Source organism: Vicugna pacos, chromosome 3, assembly GCF_048564905.1.
Source record: "Vicugna pacos chromosome 3, VicPac4, whole genome shotgun sequence".
NCBI lineage: Eukaryota > Metazoa > Chordata > Mammalia > Artiodactyla > Camelidae > Vicugna > Vicugna pacos.
The window spans coordinates 85,842,888-85,869,582 of NC_132989.1; the positions used below are offsets into that span (position 1 = coordinate 85,842,888).

Consider the following 26,695-nt stretch of genomic DNA (forward strand, 5'->3'; position numbering starts at 1 on the left):
CTTGCCGAGGACCCGGCTGTCGGCGGACCCCGCTGTCGGCAGGCGTCCTCTTTCTTCCTCGGTGCTCGCAGGGAGAAGATGAGCTCGACTGCTTGGCCTCGGGGCTGACAGAACCAGTGTCCTTTGCCTCAGGTGTGGTGAGTGCACTCGCCATGTTGTCTGATAGGCCGGGGAGAAGATCCTTGATGTCTCTCTTCAGTTGGAGGCCTGTGAATGGCGGAATGGCTTTTCCTGATGTGACTTTGATTTGAATTAGAAAATTTTTATTCACGTTGATTTTTAAAACCTTCTAAACAGACAAAAAGCAAGGTCTTCTCTAGTGCAACTTTTTAAGTTGTCTTGTGAAATAATCTATTCAGAAAATTTTATTTCTATTTCTCGTCCTTTGGATTTGTTTCACGGTTGTCCCTTTCACCCTAGTTGGTCCGGTGACACTGTCGTAGATTACCTCGGCTTCCGGGTTCATGCTTGGCCTCTGAATTCTGGAGGATGGTTTCTCCTTTCCTCGTAATCAGCCAGCTTCAGCCATGTGTATGGCCTGTCTGAGGATTCAGACACTAGGCTCTCTGGTCGCAGCCTTCTGTTCTTCCACCTTCTACATCCTTCAGTCCCTCTGAACTTCCTGTTGTTCTTAAATCCAGTAGATGGCCATTTTCCACTTATTTTCATCTCATCTCTCACTCCCTTCCTTCTCTTGCTGGTTCTCAGGCTTGCTTTGACCTCCAGAGTCCTTCGTTGACTGGCATCCCTAGAATCCCTGCCCTTTTAACCTTCTTTCTACCCACTGTTTCCACGGTCCTCTCCCTGCCTCCTTCCACCCCCACCCCTTCCTATTTCTACCTACCAGACCACTGGAGGAAATGATATTTCTGGGCCCAATGCTTCTAGTATAGATGTGTGCCACCTGCCTCTGCTGGAACCACAGTGGTCCTGAGAAAGTCCCGTTAGTTTTAGATCCTTCTGTCTGAGATCCCATCCCATTCATTTCCTTACTTTGATAGGAATCTTGCCTTATTTTTAAGTGAGCAGGATGTTGAGCAAATGGAATGTCCTCAGCTTTCCTTTCCACCTCACCATTTATCCATATTTTGTTTACACAATTCTCACTTTCCTCCTTATTCCTTTCCAAGGCCAGCCTCTCTACTTAGGCATCCATCCATCTCCTGCAGGGCCTCCTACCCCCTCTTCCCTGTCTTCCTCTCTCCCTTTCCATAGACTCTCTTCCCTTTATCCTGTGACCCACTTCACTTCCCTGAAGCCTTATCTTCACAAGGACCTCTCATCCCCTTAGTTACACATTTCTCAGGAGACCTAATTCTTTTCCCTGCTTCATTCTTCACCACCTTAGCCCTCTGGCCAGGTGGCATCTTATGTTCTTCCACGGAAACTTCCCAAGTCATCAAGGACCACTTCCCTAGTTGCTGGAGAATCTACTTCTCGGCATCTTCACCACCTTGGACATAGTTCTCCACTCCAGCACATCTTGGATGGTTAGTCAGTTTATGTTGAATGGATGAATAAAGGAATTTAGCTTTTCTCCCTTGGTCTCCATGACATGGTATCATCTTTTTTCACTTGGAGTGTCTCTGACCACTCCTTTTCAGGCTTTTTTCCACCTGGCTTTTAAATTTTGTTTTGCCAGCTTGGCAGAATGCTGAAAACTAAGGGAATCTTAATTGAGTACCCATTGTGTGCCAAATGCTGTCTTTTATGTGCTTAAACTACATTAACTTTTCTGATCTTTGACAACCATATGAAGTAGTTAAGTCCCGTTTTAGAGGAGAAAAGCTAAACTTGAGGGAATTTAAGAAACTTGCCCACATAAATATTAGTGGGAGAGAAGGGGTCTGAATGCTGTTTGGTTGCAACACCTATGCTTTTCCTACAGGACTCAGGTGGGAATCACCTTTGTGTTTTACACAGTGCCTAACCTAGTCCTTGTATACAGTGTCTGTTAAATATTTGAGGAGTAAATATCATCTGTTCCTGTGGCTTCAATCTTTTTTTTTCCTTTAAAAAATATCGACTTAAAAATAGCAAAAAGTAGTGTGTGCTTGTTGATAAAAATTCACAGTGAAAGCGTGCTACAAAATTAAAAAAAAAAAATTCCCTCCCTCCCCCTCTCACCACTCCCACTCTCAAGGGGTGGTGACAACTATCGTTTTTACACTGCTGATGTCCAAGTTTTCGATTTCAGTCCCTAGATCCCTCTTGAGTTTCACAATCCAATCTCTAACTGTTGAGCCCAGATGCTGATTTATAGCTATTTATATTTTTCCATATAATTGTTTGTGTTTATGTATTTGAGCCATTTGGCATACTTTTGGATGGTGGCAGATGTGAAATCAATCACTCAATCAACAAATTAATCTCTCATTCCGCCCACTGGCTCTGTTTACACGTCTGTCTTGTTGGCCCCTCCAGCTCATATTCTTCAAAATTAAACTCCTTTTCGTTCTTCCATCCTTCAACTCCATTTTCTGTGCCTCATCTCAGTTAAGTTTCTACACCATCTCCCTGTCATCCTTGTCTCAGCTCTCTTCGTGTCCCCATCCAATCAGATGGCACGTCCTTTCAGTGGCGGAAGGTGACCGCAGTGTGTTCCCACGGCCGCTGTTGGAGTGCAGCCCGCATCTCTTCTGGCTTGGACAGTTACCTTGGCCTCCTCGTGATCCTCTAGCTCCACTCTGCCGAGACTTAACCTCCTACAACCTGAAAGGTCATCATGTCCCTTCATTGTGTGCGCGCGCCCACACACACACACACACACACTTTTTATACTAATGCAGTCTAAGTTCTGGCCACATCTGTTTCTGGACCCTGTCCTGAAATTTTAGTCTTCTATGTGTATTCACACTTTCCTATTTACTCCAGATGCACCCAGCATTCAGTGCACTGCTCCCATGCTACAGCATTCCTGTAACCTCTTCCCAAGATGCTGCCAGTTCTCAAGTCCAGAGAAGCTCTTCCATCCTCCATGCACTTTTAGTGCCACTTACCCTCAGTATTGACACTTGGTTCCTTTTGCCTGTTGTTAGTGAAGTTGGTAATTTAGGTCTGTTGCCTCATTAGATTATAAATTCTTTGAAAAGCCTGTGTGGCAGATATTTTTATGCTCCTTTATTTACATTAATTTATTGTACATAGTTACGTTTTCAGGTAAATGCTGTTTGGATTTGTTTTTATGGTACTTTGATTTTGAGACCTTAAAATGGAATGAGTCTGCTGTTTTCATATTTGGATAATACTGTTGGCAAGCTTATACCCAAAAGCCCTAATAATCTATAAAATGGAAGTCTGTGCTTAGTGGTCTAAATAAGTTCGTATCAATTATTATCAATTGATATTGATTATCAATCAACCTATACACCTTTTTATATCTCTAAACTGACCTATTTAAGAGGCTTTGGAATTGCATTATGAATTAGCCTACCATGGCCTACTGCATATGAACTCAGAAATGCCTCAAGAAAGGTATTGAAGGATTGAAAATATCTGTTCATTAAGTACTTTAATTCTCCTTCTTTAACTTCTGTAATAAATCTTAATGTAAACATATTCTGCAGGTTCTTTTTAACCAAGCTGTTTTGAATATAAACTTTGTAAATGACTTCTATTTTATTTTAAAAATTACATAGTTTTTAAAGATAGCAAGAGGATGGTTTACTGTTCTCAAGCAAAGAAGATAGAGGACTTTGACCTCACCACAGTCACTGTCATTTGATAACATAATGCATGATCATTTCAAGGCCCCCACTTGGCTCCCAAATGACCCATTTCCTCTCATGAAGTATAGCTAGGCCAAGGCTTTAGATAAAAGAATGGGGAAGGGTTTCCCCAGTTTTCACTAGTGCCCTCCAGTTTTATCCCACTATGAACGGGTAGGTGAAAAGTTTCCCCAAGCTCCTTCTCTTTGGGAAGATAAGGAAGAGAAGCAGTGAGTGGAATGAGACAGCAGGAATACATATCCTGCCCTTTTCACCCCTCCGTTCTCTACCTTTGAACATTACAAATACTTTAATACCATGTAAGGGGATGATCTTGTGTGCTTGCAGGACAAACATAGCTTTGACTTATTGCTGCCCAGCAGGGTCAGTGTTAACTTAGATGAGAAGCTCCTAGGACGCTGTAATGACCGTTGTAGGGGAGGCACCATAGTGTCCATAGGGGGTTAAATATTTTTGATGTTTTGGGCATGTTTGGTTTTTTATGGGGTGAGCCCTAGCCAAACCGTTTACTAAGCTGAACATCAGTTGTTGAGTGTTTGGGGGAGCTTTTTTTTTGGAAGCATAGTACCACTTGCTTGCCACACTCTATTCCTAAATCTTTTGGGTAAAAATAATCAGTATCACTTTTTTGAATAAAATGCCAAGAAGCTGACTTAATTATGCTGTCTCTTTAAGTTAAATTTTTGCTCAAGAACAGCTCGAGTAACTGAATTGTACCTCTCAGAAATGTGAGAATCATTGGGGTTAAGGAGGCACTTGCTTACTTACCCTTTCAGGATTGATCTTTCAGTTCAGCGTGGCTAATTTTTACTTCCCATTCTCTAGTATTTGAAATTTTCTCTTAGAATTTGTGCATACTTACTTGGTACAGGAGGAGTATTTTCCAAGGCACTTGAGTGTCTCCTGCGTTTTCATTGTTCAAAATTGTTCCCAGCTTTTAAATGAAAACCCTTACTGAGGAGACGTGAGTGTGTGTGTATGTATATGTGTGTTTCTGGTCAAATAACATAAAAATTACTTCTCTGAGCCCCCATGACTTTTTCCTTTGGTCTTGACAGATACTTTATTTATTCTTATTAAATGTGGTTTGTTTATATCTAGTTCTTTGTGTGAAATTCATGCTTAAGAAGAATGGGGTTGTTTGGGATATATTTTTTCTTAAACCAGCTGGACTCTTATTAACTCTAGTTTGAAGATATGTATGTGTATGCATATATGTGCACATGTATTTATATGAAAGGGTGTGTGTACACACATGTCAGCTTCTTACTTGAGTGGTTTTTCAATTGTAAGATTTGAAAGAAGGAAAAGAAAAAGAAAAGGAAAGAAAGATCTGTTAAGTAAGAGGACAAAGGAATGCTCTCTTAACTGGGCTGGAATTGAAGTTTGTGTTTCATTTAAAATGACAAATCAGCAAATCCCTCTTCGGCTCTGTTGCATCAAGGTGAATTTTCCCTTCATTCTGGGCTTTGGATACAGCTTGCCTGGACATCTTCCCAGGAAAGCCCCTGTGTAAAACCCCCATTAAAGCAAAGGCACCATAAAATCATTTCATTTCCATAACGCTTGTCTTCTGACCTATGTGAAATGTACCAAACTCTTGAGGTGCATATTCTGGGTCTTAACGTTACTAAACAAAACAATGAATACAAAATTCTCATATATGCCTAAACTGTGATACAAAAATGAACATAAAAGGTAGCGATTCTTTCCTTCCATGTGGTGAAGCAACTTGGGGAAAGAAATGAGACTTTCGGCAGGAAGAAAATGTCAGATTTTTGGGGGGCGGCTGCAGAGTGCATTTCACTGCCCTAAATTCTGGAATTTTATTCAGAATTAAAGAAAAAAGGATTTCACTCGTAGGACTTATCTTAGTGCTGGGGCTGGAGTTAGCACTGCAGATCTCACCAAAGCAGGACGGGTATTTCAGGCAGACTGCACGGTTTATTGGCTACCATTAGTTCCCCAAACTAAACAAAGAATAATAAATTATATGAATGTGGGTTGTTTCTTATCTCTTGCTGGAGGCCATTGCTAATTTTAGGGCAAAATTAAGTGGGGTTCACTCTTTTAGGTAATTACAGAATAAACCCCATTTAATTACACTAGTAAACAAACATGTAACAAAGTGGAACCCGTACGCAGTTCTGGATCCACTGTTTAAGGTCCTTGGGACCTAGGGTACCTTGAAATGCAGGATGAGGTGAAGGTGCTGAGGATTGTATTAAAAAATCAAGCAAGAATATCGGCCTTCTAACTTAAGGCCAGTATTACCTGAATTCCATGCCAGAAAATTTCAAGGTAATGAAACATATCAAACAGAAAGTTCGGTGAGGACGCACTCCGGGGGAAATCCAGCTGAATAAAGTTCAGTAGCAGATTCCACTTAGATAAACCGTTGACTCCGGAAAGCTGTATATCTCTTGGAGAAGCTTCTCTCTATTTTTCCTTCTTTCACCCACTGCAAAAGCAAACAAAATGAAAGATAGGGGAAGATAAAGAAATCATGTTCATATGCTGGATCAATTTCTAAGTCAATTTTGACCTTTATGGTAAACTGTTTTCCACATCTGCCGACCATAAATGTCTACATATGGTAACAGGTAACTTGCTTTAATACCATATAATCTGCAAGGAATAAATAACTAGGCATTGTAATTAAATGGCAGTTACCATTATAATTGAAGTAGTTACATGGTTATTAGTACCCCATTAAATAAGGTGATAGTGTTTTTATTTTCATTATCTATTGTAGAAGTTTCTTCTTTCCATACTTTTAAAGATCATAAATAATTTTGGTATTCTCTGACATTCAGTGAAGACATTGAAAAGTAGGTTATTCCTCCAAGATACCTGGTAAATTATCCTCTTCGTGAAGAAATGTTAAACATGGAAGGATTAATTTTGTGTTAAGATTTTGATTTTGTTAGATGGTCACCCATAGTTTAGGAAAAAAACAGTCAGTATGGAGGAATGAATTTTTGGCTATAATATTTCTAATGTGATTTTAGAAATTCTTGAAAATCACATTATGAAATGTTAGTAGTTACCATTACCATTCTTTTTCTTTTTTCCCCCTTTCCTTTCCTCTTCTTTCCATTCTTTTGCTTTTCTACCTTCCCCTTTTCTTTCCCTTTCTCTCTTCTTTTCTTTTCTTTCTCTGACTACTGCCTTTTCCCCACAGATAATTAGTATGATATAAACTGTATAGGTTTAAAAACAAAACCAGGACTTACAAGAAGTCCCCCAAAACTTGTATTTAATTAATATGTAATTTTAAAAGTTAGAGTTCCCCTGTTTTATGGTGATTGTCTTCATTCCTGATTCCAGTATTTAAAACAGGAAAAGTTTTAGGCCTTCCTGGTTCAGTTCGTATTGTCTGTAGTACACTGCACCATCCCTACCAAAGAGGAGCATTGAATCTGAGATTTGATGCGTTTTAGTTACTCCCCCTACTCTGATCCTCTATATATGGCTTCTTTGCAAACAGTTTTGTGCAAGCAGACATGACTTAACTCCACTCCCTACGTAGAGAACTATTCAACTTTACTTTCATGTGTTTTGAATACTGCCTCATCTGAGACTGTGACAGCAATAAAGTATGCATGGCCAACCTTATTTTAATAGCACAAGAGAGCTGCTTTTAATTAATAAGTGGATCTCTTTATGTCTGGGGATTTTGGTTTATTTTGTGGCTCTTTGGAGTTCTGCAATTATGTGGCCTAAAAGGGCTATGTTAGTGGAGACTAAATCCTTTTAAAAATCAGTCATTTACATGTTTTGTGTCTTTAATCTGTGTTTTCAGATTACAGTCTTAAAGACAAGGAAAAAAAAATCCAGCAGTAGCAGTTTTTCTCTAGAATGTGAAAATCTACAGCCCATAATTGTATGTATTTTAGCAGTCATTAATGGAACGCAGCATCCTTGTACACTGATAGAAGACCAGCCATCCTGTTGACTTGTTTTTATCATCTGTCCAAGTTGCTTCCAATAATCTTCATATTGTGTATTTCCCCATTTGACATCTCCTTTTAAATTACTAAAAAGTTGGTATAGCTTTGTATAAAGCATCTACTAGGTATCTTTTTGAGCACTATAAAAGGTGTGCAAAGGCTCTTCCATGCCGCTGATGCTACTGTAGTCTTGTCTGGTGTGCATAGGTTTGGATTTAGGTTAATCACACCTAGGATTTCAGCATGCACCAGCACTTGTGCACCGTGCTCCCTCCCAGAGTGGCTTTATGGGTACACCAGGAATCCAGGGCCAGACTTGGACCCACGGTGACCCCAAATAAAGTGAATGATTCCTCAGTGGTAATATGGAACACTTTGATAACTGACATAGGAATGCCAGTATCCAGGCTTGCTTTTGCTGATTCGTGATCTGCTTTCTTTAGAAGATATGTTCTATGTACTTCTGCATAAGGGGTAACAGAGATGATATTTTGAAGTATTGAAAAGAATTCTCTGTAGGAGCAGGAGCATTCCATGTTTACAGGCATGAATGTCTTCTTGGCTGGGTATTAGGTTAGTCTGTGGATCAGTAGATTTTAAAATTTCAAGAATTAAACCTAAAGAATTAAAGCTCTTTATACATCGAAAGGAAAAAGATGTTACATTTTTTTTAAAAGTTAGAGGTAAAACTGTGAGCCATCTGACTTTTCTGATTTCTTTTTGGCTCCCAGCATCAAGTGTCTTTTGAAAGCTTCGTTGGGTCAGCTTTAATGGGAGGCTGCTCTGGGGAACACGGCCACTGTATGGGCACTGTTAAACAGTTGGCAGTAGGTGGCAGTACTGTTCCGCTGCAGCATTTTAAAATCACATCAAATACTGCCTTAACATTTCATCCCCAGTCTAACTTTGAAAATGCTTGATTAGCTACATTAAGCAATGTTTGGGTGGTGTTTTTTTCTTTTTTTCTCTCTCCTTTTAAACTTACAGAATTAAAGCCACAGCCTGAAAGAAAGCCATCCCTGGTAGACAATATGATGATCAGTTGTAACTGAGTCATTCTAATGTGGGAAATGGCATATAGGTTTTTTAACTATATCTATATAAATGTATAAGATGGTTAACAAGAATGATTATAGTCTCTCACTTACTTTGTCTTAAATTTTTTCTCCTTTATTCTATCTAGGGTAACATCTGATCACTATGGTAGATCATCTGAGATACGCATTTGTGTGTACATGTTACTTCTTTTTATTCCTATGGGTCTACACATACACCTTCCAAATGAAATACTTTTTAATCCTGTTAAGGTTTCTGGGTGTATATTAACTAACTGGTAGGCCAAAATAGCTAATGTCTTTATAGTTTTTATATATTGAGAAGTTCAGAGAATAAGGCTATTTTGGGGGAAGGAAAACCTTCTTACTGGGTTTTTACAGATCCTGTATAGAAACATGCTGTATAGAAAAATAGGCTGTTCTTCTATTTGTCTTTGTGATCCAAATTATTTTGTAATAGTTAACTCTATTTTAGGTTGAATATAAAAATAACAGTGTATAATCATTATGTAAATGGAGTCTTGCACAGTTATTGGCAGTTAATGTATTTCCTGAACTTCTAAAATTTTAAGATATTTTTAGGGAAGATGCCATGTACTGTGGGAGGGGGAAATTGGTAGTTTTTCTTTTTTTCTTTTTAAGAAACAAAAGCATTGTGATACTAATATTCCATTTGAAAAGAAGTTAAATACATCTTGTTTTGTGAAAAACAAAACAAAACATTTCAAATTGAACTGAATTTCAAGAAAAGCATGGCTTGACTGTTTATCTAATTTTTTGGTCATATTTTTAAACTGAATCTCTATCTAGAATTGTAAAATGAATAATAGACTTAATCTAGCTTTTTTTTTTTTTTAACTTCAAGACCTTTAAAAACCTGGAATGTAATGTTTTCATTCTCTATTACCTTTGAAGGCTTTAGCAGGTAGAGCAGAAGGGAGAAAATATCTGTGTGTTGTTGAGTATAAGTGTTCTGTTTCAGTTACTGTTTTATGCTTAAGCTTGTGTGGATAGACTATGGCCTTAACTACTGTATAAACTTGAAATTTGCCACATGAGACACAACCCGTGATCACCAAAGCACCCAGTGATAGCATGTAATTCCTGACAGGTTTCGTTAGTATCTTTTTAACCCCCTGACATGGTTAATACATTTTAAAGATTCATTTATGGGAGGGGGGCGGTGCGTGTGGACACACACATACACGTACATACACACACGATGTAGAAACAACTATTACATTACAACTGCTATAAAATAAAATATGTTGGTGGGAATTTGTGTGTAGCTTATGCTCAAGTATGTGAAAATTGGAGACATAACATATTTAGCGTCTCCCAGCAAACAGATGAATGTGGCAATGACAAATTTGTGAGTTAGTTTTAGTCTCGTTCTTCCATCAGATCCAAGCCAGCCAAGAAGCAGATAAATCAGTTGCTCACAGTAGTACTCAGTGGAGTGAAACTCTCGGTGTAGGAAGAACTTCCTATCTCCCTGGGAAGTTTGGCTCACAGGGTGATGAGAATTAAATAGTGCCTGGATGGTTTGCGGTTGAAATGGTGCCATTGAGTGATACATTTTGAAAGAGGAGCTTAAAGTTTTAAAGGTGTAATATTGACTGAAAATTTCCTGTCGAAAGGAGTTCACTAAGGCCAGACCCGTGTTTGTTTCTGCCTTGTTAAATACCTTGGGAGAAGTCAGAATTCTTCCCATTTGACTTACAATAGAGATTTCTCAAGCAGTGTTTCTCTCTAGCCAGCTATAGGATGAGGGTGGACAAAAAAATTTGGCTTTGTTTCTATTTTATGCACAGCCAGACTTGCTCTTATGTTTGTAATATTTAAAGGAGTTCAATAGGAGGCCCTTGATTCTTTGATCTAATGCCACAGTGCTGTTTAATGAGAAAGGTTTTTCATATTGTGTGCAATATTGAAAATTTCTGCCAGCTCAGACCCATATAACACAATGTTAGATTTACACCTTGGAATCCCTTCTTTTATTTCTTGTCCTGAATCCACCATGCCCTCCCCCCTCCTCTCCCCTCCCCTCCCCAGCTGAAACAGGTAATTACAAAGGTCCTCAGATCAATTTTTGTAAAGGGGCACCCTGACGGGTACCATGACTGAAGTGTGACATGAGCCTTTTCCAATACAATGGGTGGCCTAACATTCCTCTGGACGCCCAAGCTCATTAAATATTCGGTTCCTTTTCTCCCCCCTTCTCCCCCCCTCCATACACTTAGCTTGAGTCGCACTAAGTCTGGGGTTTCTTCACTGAAGACTTAGGAAAATTGCTTCGAGTTCTCAGATTGAATTTTTTATGTGTATGACTTCATGATAGCATTAGCATGTGCTTTGATCCATGTGTGAATGGCGCTGGGTCGGCGCTTATTGCCATATCCAGATGGTGTTACAGGGAACAAACAGTTGTGTTTTAGGATTTCTCAATAGACTGTCTAGACTGGCCGTGCAGCAGACAGATACAGCCACCCATCAAATTAGCGTTTGTCAGATTTATGGTAATGGTTCACCAAAGCCTTCCTGTCATTGACATTAAGATTTACGCCTCCAAAGTTATTTTGTCTTCCACAGAATATAGCTTGTGATGGCTCGGATTTAAAAAAAGAAAAAGAAAAAACTTTAAAAAAGTCTTGCTGAATGTGAGCTGTTTCTGAATGAAAAGAAACATATAAAAGGAATTAAACAGTGGCTGCGGCTTAGGGGTTGTATTGATCAGGGAAAAGCACCCCCCAGCCCCCTCTCCCCACCAAGTGATCAGAAGGATGTTCTGTTCAGGTTGGTGTCTCCCATTTGCCCTTGTTGGAAAGAAAAACACGTACATGGGTGACTCTAACCAGATTTTGCCCTTTCATGTTGTTACTCTGGAGTAACGTGATCTGCTGCCCCAACGCGGTGGGAATAACCTTTTGACAGGCAGTATGTCCATTCTCGGTGGAAATGTTTTCCCAAGTCTGGCCAGGCCGCCTTTGATCGTACCTCCTTCCAACGTGGGGTCACAGCTACTATGCTATGCTAGAGTCATCGGTTCCTGCGTGGAAAGTGAGAGACATGAGGGTTTAGAATAAATAAATAAATATGACCCAAACCCTCTGAAATTCTCAATCACTGACGTTCTGGAGCTGGAAGGATGGAAATGCCCACATGGGGAGTTCAGGACATTTCGGGTTAAGCTTCGTGTGTGTCTTTTTGCATAAACGACTTAAACAACGTATTTTGCACAATTTCATGCGAAGCACTTGGATTAGTGAGGGTTGTTCCCATCCCAGACATGCTGAGGCATGTCTGAAAATGTGTCTTCTTATAGTATGTTAGTGTAAATGACAAATGGTGAAGAGGCTGGGGGTTGATGAAAATGCCGAGACAGCCAGGCCATGGCAGACAGTATGTAGGGAAGCCGGCTTTGCAGAGGTGAAAAGCTCCAGCATTTTTCAAAGGAAGTTCTTTCATCTGTCTGCGAATGGGCATTTGGGGAAACCCCTGCTAACCCCTTTGGTATGTCAAGACCGAGAACTGCTGCCTGTTCCGTTACAGGGCGGAATCCCTGCAGAATTCTCACTGGCAGGGTATCTCTTATCCACTCCGGTGGCAGGCGAGCTGTGATACCCATTACTCAATATAGCATTGTCTGTTAAGTCAGTCCTGGACTGCAGGCTTCCTGCTAAACTCCAGTAGCCCCTGAATCTCTGTGGTGGTAGTTTTCCTCTCCCTCCCTCCCTTCTTCCCTCTTCCCTCTCTCTCTCCCCCACCTTTACTTTTGCCACACAGTAATCATTTGATAGACTGTTTGGGGCTCTTTGTAAAAAAGCTTCTTGCTCATGTGTATGTGTTCAAATTTAGCGATAAGTATATTTTACCAGTTGTCACAAAATGATGTAATTAGCCCTCAAATAAATTACATATCAACAAATTACATTCTCTCCAGTGATGATAAAGTAATGGCATTTTCACTTTTGCCATTTTTTCAAGTCCTTAAAGATTGAATTCAGTGCATTAAGTAAAAATATTTTTCTGTGTTAATTTCTTTGAGCATTCATATTTGGCAGTGTACTTTTTAGTGAATTATGACCAATTTATTAAAAAGAATTCGATTGTCTCTCTTATATGAGTATGAAACTAGAAGATTCCCCCCAAAATATAGAAAGTCTTGCTAAACATATTTTTCCTCCAGAGCTTCCTCTTTCTCTTCTTCCCTCCCCCTTCCTGCCTTTCTTTTTTACCTCCCTTTTCTTTCTGTTTTTGCTCGAATGGCTAAAAGAATTCTTTTTACAAAACGTATTTCTTAAGGAACCTCAGTGATTTTTTTTTAACTTTGTTTTAATTTCCAAGTCATTGTTAAAAGGGTGATCATTTGAGCAATGTCTCTAGTAAATCTAATTACAACCACCTTGTCTTTGGCATTGCTTAATCGGTGTTGTGGCAATGGGAGGTTTACTGGGAGTTTTCTAAGTTAGTAGTCTAGCTAGAACAGTTACCGTTTTTTGACTTGAACTGTTTTAAGTTTGTTGTAATGAACAGTATAACTTTTACAAGACACATTTATAGTGTTTTAAAAATGTTAACTGCCCTTCTTACACGTGTGTTTTCTTGAAAATTGGAAGGGTTGAATGGAATGCCAGTCTTTCATTAACGTGTGAAAGTTATTTGAATAAAATCCTTTTTCTTTAGTTGAAGACTTGTTCTCTCTGGGAATCCTCCCCCTTTGTGATTTGGGCTTTACTATTTTCAGGATGAAATTGTGACTCTATATTTGATGCTCTATTTGCTTGGTCAGACAATGTATTTAAAGGAATCGTAGGTGGTTAGTTAGAGCCTGAGGATGTTAGACTTTAGTGAGCATCTCCTTCTACAATCTTATTTTTCTGGTTGGAGAAACAGAGGCATGGCTTGTGAAGTGTTTTTGCTCAGGCCTGACTGCCATTCAGGTTTCTCACTTCCTGCTTACCCATTAAATCATTACTTTTTGGGAGCTGGAGGTAGAGTCACTCTTTCTTGATTATTTTACACAGCCCCAATCAACCATGCTGTATCTTTCTCACTCTCTATTTAACAATTAGTTCAAAGCTAAGAAAGTACATTTCATCTTCTCTGAGCAGATTATACCAATAGAAAAATTATTTAAAAAATCTGTTGTGACAGATACTGTTCACTATATATCCGATAACCATTTATGCATTATTGCTAAAAGAAGCCTAGTTTTAGTTGAAGTAGCAGTGTGTTTAGGCCTAGCCAGTGAATTGTCATTTATCTAAGACTCTGGTGTTGTGTCCCATCTGTGTTGCTTGATTCTGATCATCTGATCAATGATCAGGGTGGGATGGGGTGGGTGGGGTCCCCTAAGGTGCTTTTGGGTAAACATTTGCTTTCTTGTGAAAAGGGACAGAAGAGGTTGACTCACCCTTGTTGGTCTTCCTCTCACCTTGAACAGGGATGTGACATCTGGAGCTGCTGTAGCCTTCTTGCTAGCTGGGAGGAAAAGCGAGCTTCTTTTTTTTAAGTGAGTCATATTTATTTACACCAGTGGTTGCCCTTTTGATTAAACCAGTGGTTGGCAAATTATGACCTACAGGCTGGCTCTGGTTTTCGTCAGTAAAGTATTACTAGAACACAGACACGCCCACTTATTTGATATTGTCTGTGGCTGCTTTCATGCTACAATGACAGAGTTGAGTTGTTGCAACAGAAACTCTTTGGCTCAAAGTCTAAAATATGTACTCTCTGACCCTTTAAGCTTGCTTACCCTTGGTTTAAAGCACTGTAAAGTTAATTTGCCACTACTTGCAGCCAAACACATTCCTAAAATCAACCAATACTCATGATCCCAGTTTTGTGACTTAACACTTCCACCTGCCCAAAATAATCTTGTCTGGTCAAGGAAGTTTGCTCCAGATGAGTATATCCCTCATTTACTCACTAATCTTTATATTCTTCTTAAACTTTCTGATTATCTTTGTTCTTATATATTTTTTAAGTAAGACGAGAATGTAAACATGTTTCATTTAAGTACTACCTAAACTCGTGTCAGCTCTTCGATATTCCAATATTATAACTGTCTAAGACACTGCTTTCTGGAAGGTAGAGAAGGAAAATTGCCAGGGCTCTGAGTGCATAGGGTCATTTGATGGATCTTAAAGTCTTAACTGTTAGAATAGCTCCTGCCTCCCCTGACAACTTGTTGCCCTTGGTGATCTAGAAGGACCGGAGAAACCTGGCAGGAACACCCACTCTGTGACCATATGAACTATTTGGTACACACCAACAAGCCACTAACCTGCTATGGGATGATTAATTGAGAATGCTTTTCTGTTTAAGTAATAGTTCTAATTGGATAGTCTATCTTTTTTTTTCTTTTTTTTTTTTGAGTAAAAGTAAATTTATTTAGAGAGATGTAAATGGTAGGGGGGGTGGTTAAAGTAAAAGGTAGATATACACTCCATAGACAGAGTGCAGGCCATCTCTGAACGTGAGAGAGAATGAGCCTGGACAGTTTATCTTTTGAACAATAAAGAGAACCCTCATTTGACTTTGTATGAAGGTAGAACATTCCCTTATGTGTAAATACAAAGATACACAAAAGGTACCTCATACAATTCTGCGTCTTTTCATACTGGTTGTAAAAGTATCAAATAGTAATGGTCCTGATTTTGCACATTGTGTAATGGAATGTTGCAGAAAGAGCACTAGATTGGGTTCCAGGAGACCCTAAAATAACTCAGTTGACAAAAGACTGGTGGTTCACTTCTCTGTGCCAGTTTTACATTGATAAGGAAAGCAGATTGGACTATATGGCATTTAAGGTCTCTTTCTTTTCTAACATGGTTATACTTTTAAAAACTTTTCAGAGTGGTTAGAACCCATTTGAGAATTAGTCTGTTCAAACAACAAAACAGTAATAACAAAACTCTGGAAAACTGAAGTACTTCAGTTAGAATGGCCTTTTAATTTTAAGGCCCAGATGCCTCAGAGGTTTTGCCATTGCTTAGGTATCCTTCAGTGTGAGAAGAATTTTCTGGGGGTGGAAACTTCTGGGTGAATTTGGGTTCCATATTGACAATTTGCAATGCTGTATTTTGATAATCAAATACAACGTATTTCACAATATATTTATTATTTTAAAAAAATAACACATTAAGTTCATTAAAGCCACTGTCTTGAAAGTATTGATTTCCAAGGAAATATTAGAAGTGAATTAGTTGGAAAGTGAGAGTGGATTCCAATGAAAATAGATATTAATATATTATCATTTTTATCAATTTTCTTGCCTTAAGAAATTTCAGTTCATGAAAAAAGTATTCTAATTTGAGGAATTTTATAAGTGTCTGTGTTACAGAATCTTACTACTGTTTTGCAGTGGATATGTTCAGATACTTCTTGCTTTTTAGTAAGAACTAAATAGTAAAGAAAAAGCTTGATTTTGTGAATTGTGCTTGTTGTGCTTCCTTTTTTGGCTTTTCATTTTGCATGGAAGACATAAAGGAATAAAAATTTTGGTAGTGTATTCAAGCTAAATATTAGGACACAAAGAACAAATTCTTGTTTCTACCACTTACTCCATTTTTCCCTTCTTCAAAGAAATGTCTCTAGCTCTTCTGGAAAGTATATTCTAATTTACACTCTATAATGCTCTAACTCACTGTGTATCTTTATATTTTGAAAAGAAAATTGTGACATAAAAAAGATGGCTGCTTCACTTTGAAGAGAAGATGGGTTATGAATAAATACAAATTTAAAAGAAGAAAGGCTGCCAGTTGAAAAGACTCTGGAAGAAGGTTGACTTTACACATTAACTGTTCACAAATTAGCCTTTTTATACAGCATGTCTGGCCAGTGTCTGGGTACTAACAAACGAACTGAAGTGAATGATTTTCTTCATTAACTGTGCTTTCAATAAAGAAAGCCTCAAAATTGTCATTTGAAAAGAATGGCGTTACCTGTGCTACGAAATACAGGCACATGTATTTTTCTATTAATATTATAAAGAATAAAGAAATGAATATTGAATTCCATATCTCTTGCTTTTTTAATTTAGTTTTGATTTTTCACCAGTGTTGTATAGGAACAACTTATAAGGGGTCCAAGGATTTTATAAAGGCATATTGTGAAAACCAGTGGTGACTTCTTTCCCTCCCTTTCCAGTCGCCTCTAACTTCTCTCTCTAGCTTTCTCCACTTTAACTATTTAGCTCCACCCTCATCTTTTTTTTTTTTTTTTTTTGTATTCACCTCCATCATTCTAAATAATGTGCTTATACAGCTGCTTCTTGACTTTTCCCTTTTAGGTCTCATCTCTTGGCTTCCCTCTTTGGAAGATAAAGATTTAGCTCTTTTTAGCTCCCCCTTCCATACACCCTCTTCATACCCCAATACCCTCCCAGCTGGCTTATCCTTATCCTGGCCATGTGATTAGTATCATAAGTTTGGGTAGATCCACAAGTTCATAGTACTATGCCTTTGTAAACACTGTTCATAGCTGTCATGTAGTTTGTTTGCTTATTTTCCTACTTGTTCAACTCTACTTTCCCTGGAGTTGGTAATTGTTATGCTTTGTCATTTATCTAGTTTGCTAAGTCCTCATCAACTCATTCCCTGGTACCTCCCCACAGTTGTATAAGTCTCCTTTTAATAATATCCAGCAGGTATGGTATACAGTTCTACCAGTTAGTCTTCTGGTAACATTTCTCCTAGAGCTTCGGATCTGCCCCACTCTGGACCAGCTGTTGTCTAGAATGCTGTGTGGCTGTCATCCCCAGTCCTGTGAATTATCAGGGGTTGTCCCTTCTCGTCCTGAGGATCCCTGCTGACTGCCAAGTCTTGCCCCTTCTTAGCTTACTCCAGGGCACACTGAAGGTCAATTTTTTGACACTTTGCTTATCAAATTCATGATTGATGATCTAGCTGGTGTAGAATTCTAGGTTGGAAATCATTTTCCCTCGCAGTTTTGAAAGCATTGCTCCATTGCTTCTAAGCTTCCAAGGTTGCTCTCCAGAGGAACAGTGTTACTTTGATTCTGAACTCTTTGATCTGATTTTTGTTGTGGTGGTGATTTTTTGTTGTTGGTTTTTGTTTGTTTTTTAATCCTGTTTGGAAACTCCAGTTTTCTGAGATTTCATGGTATCCTTTGGTGTGTGCCTGTTTTCATAGCCAAAGGTGCTGGGCTGTTTCAATTTGAAAATTCAGATCCTTAAGTTCTGTACAACTTCCTTGAATTTTTTTTTCCCCTCATCTTTGTTGCCCTTCCTGGAGTGATTCTCTAATTTTTGTAACTTTTATCTTGAATTTTCTGTCTCTTTGTCCTTTTGCTCTCTTCTGGGAGATTTTTCTCAAGTTTATCTTCAAATCTTTTGTTGAGTCTGAAATTTCTGTTCAAAGTTTTCCTTTCCTAATTCAAGAGCCCTTTTTGGTTTTGTAGCATCCTGTTGCTGTCCTTCTTTCATGAATGTAGTACCTTCTTTTCACTTTAGGCTTTTAAAATATTAATATATATACTTGAGTTTCATCTTCTTGAATAACTCTGTTGATCCTAAGTTGCTTTTTTTCCCCTTTAGTTAGCTTTCTTTCATATTAATGGCTTTTCTTAGATGCCTGGCAGTTCTTGTCTGTTTACTTATCTCTAAAAGTGGGGCATAGAAAGCGAATTCAGAGTTCTCTGTGTGTGGGTGGGATTTGTCTGCTGTGGTTCTCACCCCAGGGGATGTGTGGTTGTTTCATTGGAGGAGGCTCCAGTAATCATAACTTTAGATTTTCTTTCTTAGGCTGGTCAGATACTCCCAAGAAGGATTTTTCAAGCTTCTACCTATAGAATGTAAGTGACTGTCAGTGCCCTGAGGAGAATGCGGGACAGAGGGCTCAGGGATTTCAGTATTCACCATGTTGAAGTTTCACTTGAGTCTCCTTTTCTGCACACACCCCTGCTATAAGCTGTGCCTGGTAATCTTCAGTTCAGATACCATGTTTCATCCTTTCCAGGGAACAAGTGTATATATAGTCTTCTGCTCAAGTGGGCAGAGATGTCCAGCATTGTGGAAAGGGGGGAAGGCGCTAGAACTCTCAGACATTCTTTAAAGGCCTTTGAATCTACCCCCATGTTTTTAGCCTTTACTCCCGTTTGTAAAGGATCTCAGATTCTCCCGGTTCCTGAGCTTCTTGGGAGTTCTGTGGGCTAATGATGTTGTCTCCCCTTCCCTCTACTGGTTGTTTAGATTAAATTATTCTGGTCTGCTGGATCTTCTTTCTGATTTCCAAAATGTTTTCGTTATTTCCTTTGTCCAAGTGTGTTTATATCTTTCTTTAAAAAAAAAATCTCTCTTTTAAAGAATTGAGCTGGAAGAATCATGCTGTCTGCCTTCAGGCTATACCACAAAGCTACAGTAATCAAAACAGCATAGTAGTGGTACAAAAACAGACAGATCAATGGAACAGGATAGAAAGCCCCAAAATAAACCCACACACTTATGGTCAATTAATCTATGACCAAGGAGGCAAGAATATATAATGGAGAAAAGACAGTCTCTTTAATAAGTGATGCTGGGAAAACTGGATAGCTACGTGTAAAAGAATGAAATTAGAACATTCCATAACATCATACACAAGAATAAACTTGAGATGGATTAAAAAGACTTAAATGTAAGACCAGATACTATAAAAGTCTTGGAGGAAAAGATAGGCAGAACACTCTTTGACATAAATCGCAGCAATGTTTTTTTTGGATCTGTCTCCTAGAGTGATGGAAATAACAAAAATAAACAAATGGGACCTAATTTAACTTAAAAGCTTCTGTACAACAAAGGGAACCATAAACAAAATGAAAAGACAACCTACGGAATGGGTTGCAAACAATGCAACTGACAAGGGATTAACTACCAAAATATACAAACAGCTCATACGGCTTAAAAAAAAAAAAACAATCAAAACATGGGCAGAAGACCTAATAGACACTTCTCCAAAGAAGACATACAGATGGCCAACAGGCACATGGAAAGATGCTCAATATCACTAATTATGAGAGAAATGCAGTTGAAAACTACAATGAGTATCACCTCACATCAGTCAGAATGGCCATCATTAAAAAGTCTACAAATAATAAATGCTGGAAAGGGTGTGGAGAAAAAAAGGACCCTCCTACACTGTTGGTGGTAATGTAAATTGGTGTAGCCTCTGTGGAGAATAGTATGGAGGTTCCTTAAAAAACTAAAATTAAACTTCCATGTGATCCAGCAATCCCACTCTTGGCCATATATCTGGACAAAACTCTAATTTGAAAAGATACATGCAACCCAATGTTCATAGTAGCACAATTTACAATAGCTAAGACGTGGAAGCAACCTAAAAGTCCATCAACAGATGAATGGATAAAGATGTGATAATATGTACAATGGAATATTATTCAACCATAGAAAATGAAATAATGCCATTTGCAGCAACATAGGTGGACCTAGAGATTATCATGTTAAGTAAGAGAAAGACAAATATGATATCTCATACATGGAATCTAAAAAAAAATAAAAATGAACTTACAAAACAAAAACAGACTCAGACATAAATAACAAATTTATGGCTACTAAAGGGAAAAGTAGGGGAGGGATAAATTAAGAGTTTGGGATTAACATATAAACACTACTATATATAAAATAGATAAACAACCAGGGTCTACTGTATAGCACAGGGAGCTATGCTCAATATCTTGTAATAACCTATAATGGAAAAGAATACATATATATGTATAGCTGAATCACTCTGCTGTACACCTGAAACTAACACAACATTGTAAATCAACTATACTTTAAAAGAGTTTTTTTTGCTATTTTATTAATCAGTTTAGTGCAGTTGCATGAGAAGGTGGAACTAAAAGACTGCGTTCATCCTGCCCCTTTAATCAGAAGTCTTTTGTCACCCCCCCCCCCCCCGCTTTTCTAATTATAGAGAACTTTCTCAACAGGCAGCATGGTCAAAAAGTATATGCGCAATGTGAGCGATTCCATCGGACAGAAGTGAGACTGAATAGAGGCAGGCTCTGTCTGGGTTTAGATGCTTATGCCTTTCACATTTTTACGAAGACGTAACGTTGGGGGCAAAGTAAAGCGTCTCTTTTAGAAGAGATTTAAGTGCAGGTGATTCTTTTCTTATTTTCTTACTTTCCCTGTGCAGACAGGTGCCCCCTACCCCGCCCCATGCTGGCATGTGGAAAGGAACCTTAGAAGTGGAAGTGTGTCCCATCCTGTTCACCCACTGAAAAGTGGCTTTTGAGTCCCTGTATCTTCTCATTGTGGGGTACAGGGCATTAAGAGCCCTGGTAAAGGGCAAGGGTTCTCTGAAAAAGGAGGTCAGCAGAGGATGACAGCATCTCATGTAGGCCTCCTCTGTTTCCTCATTTGAAGGGTTTGGGGCTGATTTAACTTGATGAGTCTTTCCAGGTCCAGGTGGCTGTCACTTGAGAATTTTGAAAATGTATTGTATTTTGAAAAGTTGTCTATTTTTCAGATGTGGGGTTTGGGTAGTCATCATCATCATTTCTATTCTGTGTCTGAGATGTTGAGTATAGATGCTCCTAGCCTGTCTTCATGGGTCATTGGGAGACTTGTGCTTTAGGTGTGTTCTCTGTCTGGCTGCCCTCCCCTTCTGTTTCCATCCTCCTCCTTCCCCGATGGCTCCTTCTCCACCACATGGCTTTTTCAGTTTCTATAACAAATCAAATCATTTTCTTCCTTGGAGCTTACGAAACTACAGTTCCTTCTCTCTGTAACATTCTTCTCCTTTCTTTGTCTGGCTAACTCTTATCCATCTTTCAGCTAAGATGTCTTTTTTTTTTTCAGGGATTTCTTCCTCTCTCTCCATCTAGATTGGATTACCTCTGTTAAACTTTTAAAAAGCACTCTATTCTTTTTTTTTTCCACAGTATTTCTCAGTGTCAATACTTTCATTTTTGTGTTTCTCTTTGTTTAATACTTAACTTCCCCTCCAGACTCTAACTTCCATGAAGGCAGAGAGCATCACTTCTTAGTTCACCTCTTGGTCCTGGTGAGCTATCAATTGAACGAGTAAAGAGTATCAACTCAGAAAAGTGATCCTACTGTCACCTTTTACTAGACACATTCTTTGGAGAGTCCCAGTTGTATTTGAGGTGCTGGAATGTTTTTTTTTACCACCGTATGTCTTATAACTGTACATAAATGATATAATTGCTAGGATTAAATGGATTTAGGGCCAGTTTATTGTAAGCAAAAAATTTAATGTTTATTACTCCCACTGTTTGATTTCTCTTGTTTTTCCTCTGTTCTCTTAATTTGATGTCATTAATCTAGATGTCCAAAGGACTAGTGCAAAGGATGGGGTGGATAGTTTAGTTGGCTCCCCTAGGTTTTTTCCTTCCAGTTTTATTGAGATATTATTGACATACAGCAGTGTATAGATGTACAGCATAGTGATTTGACTTACATACATCATAAAATGATCACCACAATAAATTTAGTGAACATTGATCATCTCATATAGATACCAAATGAAAGAAAAAAATTTTCCTTGTGATGAGAACTCTTAGAATTTACTTTTAACAGCATTCATGCAACATACAGTGGTGGTAATTATATTGTCATGATGTGTATTACATCCCTAGGTCTTATTTATCTGATAACTGGAAGTTTGTACCTTTTGACCACCTTCCTCCAATTCCCCCTCCCCTGACATAGATAATTTTTAGAGTGCTCACCAGTGTTCACATTCTCCTTTATCCCCCAGGAAATTATGAATTTGAGGAAGAGAACAAGGGCATTAATGGTGATCAGGTCACTCTAGTGGCAGTTTCTGGAGGCTGTCTTTGTTCTTACTCATGCCTTTGACAGGAAGTTCCTGGAGGGCAGGGAAATGCCTTCCCATATTCATTCTCTACAGCAAAATTTCAGTTACTTAACAGTTATTTAAATATAGTGGTGCTCAAATAGGATTTGTTTGGACAGCTAATCATATACCAGATACCAGGGTTCAGTTTGTCATTGGGACCCAGGTATAATATAGTTTAAGTAGCACATCCCTCAGCTCCTGGAAGATTACACCCTGTAGTCAGAGTCCTGCCCTTCAGTACCTGTTGGGTGGGCCAGTCCCTGAGGATGGACAGTGATTCTGGGGCATCTGGTATTTTGGGAATCAGGGGAAGTCCCCAAACTTTGGAAGGAACCACATAGAACAACTGTTTTTACCCTCTGTGTCTTGCCCTACAGTACAATAGTTGATTTTTCTTTTTTTGATAGCAGGTGAAAACCTGTGTTCAAATTCCAGATCATATTCGCTGTGTGATCTGGAGCAAGTGAGGCCTCTGAGCTGCAGTTTCCTTCGGGGTCTCAGGAGGCTGATTGCAGTGCAGCCCTCCCAGGGGAGTTGTGAGGATTAAATGTGATAATCCTACTAAAGTGCTTGGGAAGTGCTTCACCCAGAGGGAGGGCTCTCCACACCAGAGCAGTTGTTAGGGTTTTTCAGGAGTGTGCAAGGGAATTGCTACCAAAGATGGTTGTAAGTCAGTGGCTCTACATTTCTCCAGGTACTTCCATGAAAATTACTGTGCAAACTACATGGATTCTGGGTGTTAACTACTAAATGATGAGTTTTGTTTGCTCTAAAATAGACAAAGTGTTCCAAATCACTGCTCTAATTATGGCCTTTGGTTCACAATACTAAGGGGGAGCTTTCTGGTTTTAAATTGTAAGTTTTCAAATCTTATTCTCTGTCTGCACTGAAGTATGAAAAGGTAGAAAGAAAGGAACAAAAATTGACTTGAAACTTTTTTTACCACTATAAAAAATTTAGGATGTGTGCGTTATTGTGAGTTTCTAGAAAGGCTGGGTATTGGGTAATTTGTCAGAGATTTTAAGAAGGCCACAGTCTATAGATGGTTTAATTGGCAAGGGGATAATGGAAATTCACGTTTAGGTAATATGGGTGCTGAGAGCAATGTAGAGCCGTGTACATCTGCCAGAAACCTTAGCTCATTTATGACAGTTTAAGACAGAGTTCTCAGAAGTGTTGAGAGAGAAGAAAAGTGAAAGGCCTTGAACACATGGGCAGTGCAGAATTTCTTCAAGTCTCCTTTGGAATTACAGCAAATAGCATAGAGTCTGGCATAGATAATGGTCATATGTGGTATTTTTCATTATAAGCGCTCGTAGGTATAAATAGAAAAGTTCAATCTTTAGTTTTTTCTTTTCACCCACACTGTTACTAATATAATTATTGCAACAGGACATTTTGTGGTTTGGTTAACATTTGACAAATCAGACATTGATTTACTTCTCAAAATTAAAATTGTGTATATCAACATTATACCCTTTACCACTCAACCTTCCAAAGTTGCTTGGGTAGTAGCTTCCAGATTTTTGGATTTTATAGAACTGTATTATCAAAATAAATAAAGGCTGGGATGGGAGAGCAGTGTGTGCAGATGTGGAGCTTTATTTTGCCAATGTAGACATTAGGAAAACAACATTTATGAGCTGTTACTGAGTTTATTTACTGACAGAAAAAACTTTCACCCCTCCCCCCAGTAGTAATATTATAATCTTTGAATAAATACTCCTTTTAAATTGAATAAAAGCAACTTCATGAAAACTACATTCTTTTTTTCTCAGTTGACTATGGATCACTGAAAACTTACTAATTGATCAACAGGAGTCCATAGACCAGGTCTGGGGAACATTCATTTGTGTATTGAATGATCATAGTTAATGGTTCCACACATACATAAAAATTGTCATGATTAAAATTATCTGTAAGAGTCTTAAAATCAGTGTTGCTGAGAGTAAGTAGAGGCTTATGTGAATGACACAGAGATCACCCTAAAATATCACTTCGTAGAATCATTGTGAATCATTGGCTATTTGCTTATGCTTTCAGTCTGGTTAGGAAGTAGGAACAAGATGCTATTTTGTTTAACTGGTTCTTCAGGAAGAGAATAAAATGATGTTGAATAGTCAGTTGTCCCAAATCTCTTCCGACGAATAAGAGTTGTGATGCTTGGAAATATTTGGAGAAGTCATTCTCTGACACACACCCGTCCCCCACCCTCCGCCTTATAATCATTCATCAAGCATGTTCTGATCTAACAAAACATCTATCCAACGTCATTTGGGATGGCAGATCTGCATACTGGAAGTTCATAGGTAACCAATTAGATGTAGAGCTTTAAACACTGAGATCACATATTTAATCTCTGCAAGTAGAGTATAATGAAGATAGTAAACAATCATCAATTGTTGTACTGTGGTGCAATGTTGATGTAAGAAGAACTGTCATACTTTGAAATGGGGGAAAAAAGACCTTTGGATATCCTTTCAGTGTGATGCTGTCATGTCTGGGGATTATTCGATCTCTAGGACCTGAGTCTTTGTTCTTGTCTAGACTATTTTATACCTCTGTAGGAATAGAAGTTAACTTGTAGAAAATTGAAAGCAGTGCAAATAATTCTTGTCCATAGAAATGCAAATTAGTTATGTCCTGGGGAATGCAATTGACCAGTGTTTGCACGTTCGTTTCAACATTCCTTTGCTACATTAAAATGGTGGTTCTTTGTCCTCTCCTTTGAACTAGTTGTAACATCTTTTTCGGTTTCCTCATTAATTGAGTTAAATGGAATCTGTGAGATATGTTTATTTTATATCTGTATAAGAGTCATGATTTTACTTTCTTTGAAAAATTCTTTTATGTAGGGATTCCTTTAGGAGATTTTTAGTAATGCATGGTTGTTGTTTGAGCTTTTATGTGACCCTCTATACTGTTATTATTGCTAAAGTCCTGGGGTTATATTCTTTCTTACCTTTTCAGACCCTTCCAGTGAATAACCAGTGTTTATTGTTGATTTTGAGGTGATAGGGTTTAAGGGAAAAAGAATTTGTTTATGAATCAGGTGGGAGATTGAATTCTCTTCCTACTCTTGGTATGTATCCCCTTTTTCTGATGCTGGACAAGTTTATTTAGCTCCAAGGAGTCCAACCTTCCTCTTCTATGAAAATTAGAGCATCTGTCAAAGTGCTGAGTATAGGCCTGGCACGTGGTAAACACTCAGTAAACATGTTACTTTTCCTCTCCTTTTTTTGGAAGGTATGGGTCCCTAATCTCTTCTCTTCCTTCACCCTCTTGGTTTTAATCTGCTCAGCCCTAAGAGCCTAGATAAACTAATCTCTTAAAATTATATCTAAAGCATTGTCAGAAGAATGTGACTAAGAGCTTGAGGAGTTTTACTATGAAAGAAGTACATAAACTTTATATTTGGTAAAATTTGGCGTATCTGCTTTGATCACCTGGCTGCTTTTTTCCCCCTTCGGTATTCTTTGCAATATGTTACTTAGTTGAGGTTGATGGTTAAGTGACCAGGAGAAGTTGGATGTTACTCTGTTTGGTTTTGAAATATATTAAACCTTTTCGTATCTGATTAATTAGGGGAAATTATATTTTCTCTTGGTATTAAAGCATTAGCTAATTTGTGTCCCCTGCCAGTAAGTAGGAGGTGTGTGTATATCTAAGAGGTAGAAGAAGAGATGAGAAAAAGAGTATGTTCTATATATATGGGGGGCAGGGGCTTGCTATAGATTCAGAGAGCAAGATGAGGCCAGGTGGCAGGGAGGAAACCTAGGATTGTTTGAAAGATGTTTGGGCAGAGTGTCTCCCTATGAGCTGAATGTCTGTGGAAAATAGGGAACCTTCTGAAACCATGGCAGAGAATGGAGAATTTTCACACTAACTTTTCCTATAATTAGAATGGAAAACTGCTGCTTCTCTAGGACTTCCAGTGCATTGCTTTATAAATTAGAAATACCTTAAGGCTTTTTTTTTTCCTGTTGATTTTCATTCATGAAAGCTGATGTTCCAGATATTAATTTGACCTTAGAAGATCTTAAAAATAGAGGGGGGGACCCCAAATGTAACACCCTCCTTTGTAAAAACTTCAAGGATAATTATATTAA

At 38.4% G+C, this 26,695-nt stretch overlaps 1 protein-coding gene and 1 long non-coding RNA gene across 9 annotated transcripts in view; one reads left to right on the plus strand and one right to left on the minus strand.

The window, feature by feature from the left end:
- Positions 1-26,695, plus strand: part of ARL15 (ARF like GTPase 15) — a 386,198-nt gene that overhangs the window by 82,724 nt on the left and 276,779 nt on the right. The window lies entirely within an intron of this gene.
- LOC140695696 (uncharacterized) overlaps positions 5,665-26,695 on the minus strand; it is a 30,321-nt gene continuing 9,290 nt past the window's right edge. The window contains exon 3 of one of the 2 annotated variants that reach the window (XR_012071498.1): positions 5,665-6,189. This is a non-coding gene — a long non-coding RNA (uncharacterized lncRNA). Of the gene's footprint in view, positions 6,190-11,699; positions 11,786-26,695 lie in introns of those variants that run through there. The other variant, XR_012071500.1, reaches the window with a different exon arrangement.